General features: G+C 38.4%; 1 pseudogene; it reads right to left on the bottom strand.

The window, feature by feature from the left end:
• Positions 1–1,253: 1,253 nt before the first annotated feature.
• LOC123839250 (large ribosomal subunit protein eL27-like) lies at positions 1,254–2,142 on the bottom strand (annotated as a pseudogene).
• Between the last annotated feature and the right edge of the window lie 6,222 nt (positions 2,143–8,364).

Genomic DNA, 8,364 nt, shown 5'->3' with positions numbered 1-8,364 from the left:
CATCTTTTCATGTGTCTGTTGGCCATCTGGATGTCTTCTTTGGAGACATGTCTGTTCATGTCTTCTGCCATGATTATTTGGTTTTTTTGGTTTGAGTTGTATCAGTTCTTTACATATTTTGGGTAGGAACCCCCTATTAGGTATATCCTTTGCAAACATCTTCTCCCATTCAGTAGGTCATCTTTTTGTTTTGTTGATTGTTTCCTTTATTGTGCAGAAGCTTTCTATTTTGATGTTGTCCCAGTAGTTGGTTGTTGTTGTTTGCTTGTTTCCCTTGCCACAGGAGACATATCTAGAAAAATGTTGCTACAGTGTTGTCAGAGAAATTACTGCCTGTGTTCTCTTTTAGGATTTTTATGGTTTCAAGTCTCACATTTTGAGTTTATTTTTGTGTATGGTGTAAGAAAGTTCAAGCTTTGAAGTTTTAAGATGATTGGTTTTACAGCAATAGCTAACTGATTCCGGAATCAAAGTTCCAAAAATAGAGAAAAGAGATTCTTTAGAGGACTTTTAAGCATTTTTGGCCATCTCTCTCTACCCTGCATTTGCTTCATTTGAACTGCAAGGCAGCTGAGATTTTGGTTTTATACTCTTACTCTCAGGCTCAAGTAGTCAATACCAGATAGACTGACACAAATTCAGCTGAATCTTCCTGACAGGAGTAGAGGGGGCGTGGAAAACATAATTGAGAAAAAGACATTGAAGAAAGAAATGCCTTGCAGAATCTGGAACGTTGCATGGATACTGTCCTTGGCTGGGTTCAGTCTTAAATGTTAACAGCTGCTTTAGATTAGGAATGTGTTAAGGATGATTTTTCCAGTTAAATGTGGAGACAAGAAGAAAACTTAATTAGGAAACTTTTTTAAAAAAATGCCTAAGCCATTCTATACCAAGAGACAATACCCATTGAGGTATAGCGCTGAAAATGTCCAGTCGTAAGAATTTGTGGATGCTATATTACCAGGTAGAATCCATACTAAGTTCAACAGTGGAGTGAATAAAAAAGAGATTTTTAGTGTACTTGAAGGGAAAAAAGAGGGGGCCCCTTGAATAAAAACAGGTGACTAGAGCTGCCTCCGCTGCAAAGTTCTAATCTTTGCAAGAAAGCAGCATACACATCAGGATGTACTAGATGATGCTAAAGCAGCAAACAACTCCCAAATCTCAGTGGCTTTGAATACAACACAACATAACCTTCTTTCTGATTTATTTGTTATTTTTTGGATATTTTTAATGACCGAAACAAAACAGATCTAAGACCATAGTTTCTGGAAGAACCATTGTTTTTGCTGGGTCCTGTACCTCTCCTCGTATTGGACTTTGGTCTCTCCTCGGGCCTTGCCTTTAAGAGCAGGATCTCTGCAAACCATAAGAGACTGTTAATCTCAGGAAACAAACTGAGGGTTGCTGTAGTGGTGGGTGGTGGGAGGGATAGGGTGGCTGGGTGATAGACATTGAGGAGGGTATGTGCTATGGTGAGCGCTGTGAATTGTGTAAGACTGATGAATCACAGACCTGTCCTCTGAAACAAATAATACATTATATGTTAAAAAAAAGAAGAAGATAGGAAGGGAAAAATGAAGGGGGGTAATCAGAGGGGAGGATGAACCATGAGAGACTATGGACTCTGAGAAACAAACTGAAGGTTTTGCGGGGGGGTGGGGATGGGTTAGCGTGGTGATGGATATTAAGGAGGGCACCTATTGCATGGAGCACTGGGTGTTATATGCAAACAATGAATCATGGAACACTACATCAAAAACTAATGATGTAATGTATGGTGACTAACATAACATAATAAAATAAAATTCAAAAAAAAAAAAAAAGAGCAGGGTCTCTGGAGATATCCTTGTTGACGACAGTTTTGTCCACAGGGATATCCACAGAATACCTTGTGGGTATGAGGTGATTGTAGTTATAAACTTACACAAAAGACTTGATCTTTGACCTCTTGGCAATTTTTTTCTTGCCCATGGCAGCTATCACTTTGCGGGAATTGCGGTCAATTCCAGCCACCAGAGAGTGGCTGTAGGGAGGGACTTGGGTGCCATCATCAATGGTCTTCATGATGACTGCTTTGTGTCTGGAGTAGCGTCCAGCTAGGACCAGCACCACCCTCCCAGGTTTTGTGAACTTGCCCATCTTGACACCAGCCACTTGAGCCTACAGCAGAAAGCCACAACATAACTTTATAATTTTCACTTGCCACATGTCCTACATTGGTTGGAGGGCCTCTGTTCATTGCAATCTTTCAGGGACACAGGCTGATAGATGCTCCATCTCAACACATGCTTCCATAATCACCAAGGCAAAAAAACGAAAGGAGGAATGTGGTGACTTGCATCCTGGCTCTTAACACTACTGCATGGAAGAAACATATGGCATTTCCATTTGCATTTTACTGGTCTAAGCAAGTCGCACAGGAGAGGGAAATGCAATCCATCTGTTTGCCTGGAAGGAGAGAGAAGCAGAACATACCCTAATATCTTCTACAGTCTTTCTGTGCAACAAAATATTTAATTTCAGACTCCTTTTTATGTGCAAAATATACTTGCTCCCACCCCAAGAGAAAAAAAAAAAAACAACAAAAAGTCCCATAGAGTAATGACACCAAAAACAGTGTTGAGGGTATCAAGTGATGTGCTGTAGTCTCTATAGCAGGTCTAGATATGGTGCTTTTTGGTCCAGAGACTTTAGGGCTAATGTGGTAAGTTTTCTCTCCTTTACAATGATGGTATTGGGTAGAGTAACTGCATCAAACTTGCCCGCTGAGAAAGATGACAATTGGGAGACAGAGTGGAGCAATTCTAAAATCCCATTAGCCAGACATTTTGAGAGCCCTTTCACTGAGAGCAAACACTGGCCCTCTTATAATGTGTGTTCCATTAGTGTAAGCCTCTGTCCACTTCTTTACATGTTCTATCCCCAGATAGAATGACTGATCGTTGATAATTTTGGAAAATAAATTGGGGATGCTTACGTCAGTTCTGCCTCTCTTCCTCCTAAGAGTGGGCACCCGTTTGGGGAGCAGTCATTCACCTATGCTTGGCCATGCTCCACCTGATTAACTACCCTATCCTCCTACCTCTCAGGAGAAATGGTCTGTTCTGATTCAGCATGCCTAGCAGATAAGGTAAACATGTCAAATGCTGTGATTCAGAGAGCAGGTCTATTTGGGTGCCCAGCTAAGCTACATACTTAGCTTTTATAACTGATGGTGGTGATATTTTGATTCTTTATCACTGACTTACTTTACTTCTCAATTTTTTCAGTTGGGCACGATTAAGCAGGTTTTTCTCAGAGAATTCAACAGCTGAGTTTTCTATTTCAGAAATTCCAGTTAGCATTATGTTGGAATGTCTTCATCATCTGTATTTATGTTCTTTTCTCTAATTGCTTTGATCTGTTTTATTCTTTTCATTCATGATTATTTTTTTTAGGATTTTCCTTAATGTTGGAAATGATATTTTTAGCACACTTCTCTTTCTGTTTCTAATTTTTTTAGGTCTATAATCTTGTTATTTTAGCACTAAATTAATTTTTTCTGCAGACTCTTTTTATGTTGTTTTGCTGATATTTGAGTATAGATATATACTCTCAGTCTATCTCTGTGTGTGTGTGTGTGTATATATATATATATACCTCTCAGATATAGAAGAGAGATTAGTTAATTCTGTAGATCTTGATCAATTAAATAAGGGAGATGAGGGAAATAGAAGAGTAAAGATAATTCCTAGATGTCTGGCTTGAATAATTGGGTGGTGCTGTTCATTGGTACAGAGATTTCAGCAGGAGGAAAATATTGACTCCAGAAATAAATTTCTTTTGCACAGTGGACCTGATTGTTTTCCCTGGTAACACTTCAGACCTGAAGAATTAGGAATTTTCAAAGGGCAGACCTAATTGGGTAACCTTAGTGGGAGGGGGACTTAGTGGGAGGGAGACACGTAAGCAGAGTTTCTAAAGAGACGGTATCCAGAATGAGAGGAAGGAGTGTTAAAAAATGATTGGAAAAGTGACAAAGACAAACTTAAAAAGTTTCAGAAATTTACCTCAGTTTTTAGAATCCTGAATTTCAGTGAAAAGGAATCTCTCTCTCTCCTTCTTATGGCTTCTAATTTGTATATAGGATGACTCCAAGCTCCCAGAATCCAGTACTCTCTATAATACTGTAATTTACTCACCTGTTAGACTTGTGGGCAAATATTAGATTCTAGGAGCTATTTATAAAATAGGGAAAATAAGTTGCAATTTCCAAAAAGAAGACAATGGATAAGAAAGTGCTAGTTAAACTAAATGGAAAGATGATAGAGGAATTCAGAAAAAGGTCACACCAAGGTCAGAAGGAAAAATAAGGTGAAGGCAAACAGAGAGGAGAGAAGAGGATATTCCGAGGGTGGAAAGGACAGAATAAAAATTGACTGTGAATGTGTGTGTGTGTGTGTCTGTCTGTCTGTGTGCACGTGTATATATGAAGAGAATGAGAGAGAGAGAGAGGGAGACCACCAGGAGCAGAAGTAAAATGTAGTAAGAAGACAAGCCTAACTAGAGAAAAGTTTTCATGGGCAGGCTTGGAAAACAATGATAGGTCTTACGAACGTTGGTCTTCTACAGAAAGACTTGGCAGGGGTTCAGATTAATTTAGCAGGTAAATGGGAGACGTTTTGGAGAGTTCTATCAGGAGAGTCATAATACAGAATTGTTTTTGAACAGTGGGACTGGCGGTAGAGCTCTGTGCAGAGCAGACTGACGTTGGGGAATGATGGAAGATGTGGAGATGGGTGTAGAGGCCACTGGAATTGTTCAGAGGGAAAGAAATAAGGGCATAGGAAAAGTATAGCCATGGGAAAAAGGATGAAGACAAGAGGCATTATAAATAAAGAATCATGAACCTGGCATTTAGCGTAGTAACGCTTATAGAAATCAATGGCTCGCGGGCAAAGCACAGGAAGGCACTTAAAGAAAAATATCTACACTTTACTGGCCTTCCCCCACCCCCCCAACCCCAAACCCTGGGGAGAGTGGTACTGAGACTGTCCTTGGGAAGAGTTTGAACAAGGGACAATTCTCTGTCTCTCACTTCCACGTCCTGGACTGAGTCCATCTCCATAAGCTAGAGAACCTGGCCACCACCATCTAGGGGGATGGTTTTTCACTCCGTATTATAAAGAATCATGTAACAATATTATTGAAAAAGTAAAGGGAAAAGAAAACAATCAGCAATAATCCTATAACCTTAGTGCAGTTATTGGAATTTTTTACTCCTTTCCTTATCATTGTTTATAGATTTATATATATATATATATTTTAAAAGATTATTTATTTATTTATTTATTTATTTATTTATTTATTTATTTGACAGAGAGAGAGAGTGCGAGAGCAGGAACACAAGCAGTGAGCCCCATGTGGGGCTCGATGCCAGGACCCCGGGATCATGACCTGAGCCAAAGGCAGATGCTTAAAGACTGAGCCACCCAGGCGCCCCTGTAGATTTATATTTTTATGTGGCTACAATTTTAAATTGGTTGTTTTCCACTTCATCAGCAACACAAACATTTTTTTTTTATATTGCGACATAGTTCCCATACTTATTTTTTTTTTTTAAAGATTTCATTCCTTTATCTGTCAGAGAGAGAGAGATAGAGAGAGCAAGCACAAGCAGGGGGAGTGGCAGAGGCAGAGGGAGAAGCAGGCTCCCCACTGAGCAAGGAGACCGATGTGGGACTCCATCCGAGGACCCCGGATCCTGACCCGAGCCAGAGGCAGAAGCCTACCTGGCTGAGCCACCCAGGCGTCCCCCATACTTATCTTTATAAAATGGCTTTTAGATATTCTTTTGAAAGGATAAATGGTTGGGCACTAAGTGGTTTTTAATATTTAGCCACTTAAAAATACTGTTATGAGTATATAAATATAGATAGATCCTTTTTCTCTTGGATTTTTACATAGGATAAAATTCCCACAAGGAGAGGCTACTTGGTAGAATAATGAATCTAATTTTTATTTATTTATTTTTTTTGCTGTGTATTGGCAAATTGCTCTTCAAAGGATTGTATAATGTATGTTGCCAGCAACACTGTGTGTATTTTGTCAGCTTAGCATTGCCTAATTTTAAAGGCAATAACTAATAATTATTACTAGTCAAAAACTATTATATAATTTTTAATGCAATAATTATTATCAGGCATAAAATTATACCTCATTGTTTTAAAATATTGCATATTTTTTGTTACTGGTGAGGACTTAAATATTTTATTTATGTACTCATTGTATTAACTTTTATGTTAATTGCTCATCTATAGTTTTGATCAATTAACTGTCTGCCTTATCACTAAGTTTTTGTGTAGTTTAATCTATTAATTTTTTCTTTTGTTGTTTCTATTATATATATATATATTTTAAAGATTTTATTTATTTATTTGACACAGAGAGAGAAAGCACAAGTAGGCAGAGAGGCAGGCAGAGAGAGGGAGAAGCAGACTCCCCACTGAGCAGGGAGCCCGATGCGGGGCTCGATCCCAGGACCCAGGGATCATGACCTGAGCCGAAGGCAGCCGCTTAACCGACTGAGCCACCCAGGTGCCCCCGTTTCTATTATATTTTAACCATAAAAGGTCAACATCTTTCTGAAGAACTGATAAATATGAGTTTCTCTTTTAGTTTTCCATGATTTTAGTGGATTTATAAAAGGCAATGTACTCATTGATCCCACAGAAAATATTTTCCTGCATAATGTGAAGGATATATATATTTTTTTTTTTTTTTGCCAAATTTTTAACCATTAAAGCTATGGAAGGTTTTTATAATAATCAGAACTGTCTAGAAGTGGGGTGCTTTGCTATTTCTAGAGCAGGGACCATATATTGAATACTGGCCCTATTGTAGATGTCAAGTTTCAAATGGGTTGAATTTGGAAGATGTTTTAAGAACTCTTTTGGGGTACCTAGCCAGCTCAGGTGGTAGAGCATGTGACTCTTGATCTCAAGGTCGTGAGTTTGAGCCCCACGTTCGACAGAGAGATTACTTAAAAAAAAAAAAAAGAAAGAAAACAATTAAAAAAAGATCTTAAAAGAACTCTTTCTAACTTCAAGTTCAGGAAAAAAATGAGTTTAGAAGGGAAATTAAATGTGTCTACTTTTTATTTATGGGAGATTTCCTAAGAAGAATAAACTCTTCATTGCTGTTCAAATGAGTAATAGCAGAGAATTGTGATGGTAGGTAATTTGAAAAAAAAATACTAAGCTAATGATTTTTTTGTTAGAAAGCAATTTTCTTTCAAAGAGAAACAATCTACCTACAGTCACAAATCAAACTTTTTACACTTGATTTGATGTTAGTCTTTATAAGAGATTCTCTTTGAAATGCTCATCATTATCCCCTAGTGCTTGATTTGCCAGAGAGAAGAGGTTAATAATGTTATCTTCTGGGCATTTAGAGAGAACGTTTCTTTGGCCCTCTAATGGATACTTTCTCTCAGTCAGATACAAACGTCTCTTGAGTGGCAAATGGTACTCAACTGTCCACAATCTGAAGCAGTTCCTGATGGAATTTTGTTGCAACCACTTGAAATTCCGTGTTTCCAGCTAGAAGGGACCAGAGAATCCCCATGCTTTCTACTACAGGCAACTGAAGGACCACACCAACTCTATTCTCCTCAGTGCACTTGTTCACAAATGATATGAGGGCAAGGTTAACCCCTGGCGAAGCAAGAGAATTTAAGAAGAGTTCTTAACAGCACAGGATTTAATAGACTATGCAAGAGGGTTCAGGTAATCAGCACAATGATTTTTGCCACTTCTACTTTAATCTGGATTCAGTTCTGCAACTGCAAATTGTCAACTAGCTTTGCTATGACTGTCTCTAAGGGAGTAGCTTTGCTACAGCTATCTCTCATGAGCTTATGAATATTATCTTCGATTTCTATTCCTTTGGATTCCTCACTTCCTTCTTAACTGGAGTGCAATTCTTAAAGCGTTATGCCAGAATGTATCATCAGTTCAGGTTTTTTTGAAATGTCTAATTCTTATTTTTTTCTGATATAAATAATAGAAGAAAACAGAATACGACTTAACATGTCAGTGTGTATACTGTTTGGAGGTATCAGCGTTGTTATCCGTACCCCCTCTTCTCACAGTAAAGAGTTGCTTTTCTGCGTAATGAACTCAAGCTCTGCTTTCACCAGAACTTTGAACTGCTCACTTAGGAGAACAGCAACATATGGTTTTCCTCTTCCAGTTTTTAATATTTGGGTCTCCGGTGAATCCGCATACAAAAGCTTCCTTCCTTTTAGCTGGAGTCCACAAATGAAAGGCTTTTCTTTTTCTGATTGTAGATTAGCCTGCCAAGAAACAAACATGAGCTGGA

This window comes from Mirounga angustirostris, unplaced genomic scaffold (genome assembly GCF_029215605.1).
Source record: "Mirounga angustirostris isolate CCGP_5_RB_7025 unplaced genomic scaffold, mMirAng1.0.hap1 SCAF_3, whole genome shotgun sequence".
NCBI classification, from domain to species: Eukaryota; Metazoa; Chordata; class Mammalia; order Carnivora; family Phocidae; genus Mirounga; species Mirounga angustirostris.
This window is presented reverse-complemented; position numbering and strand designations above follow the sequence as displayed.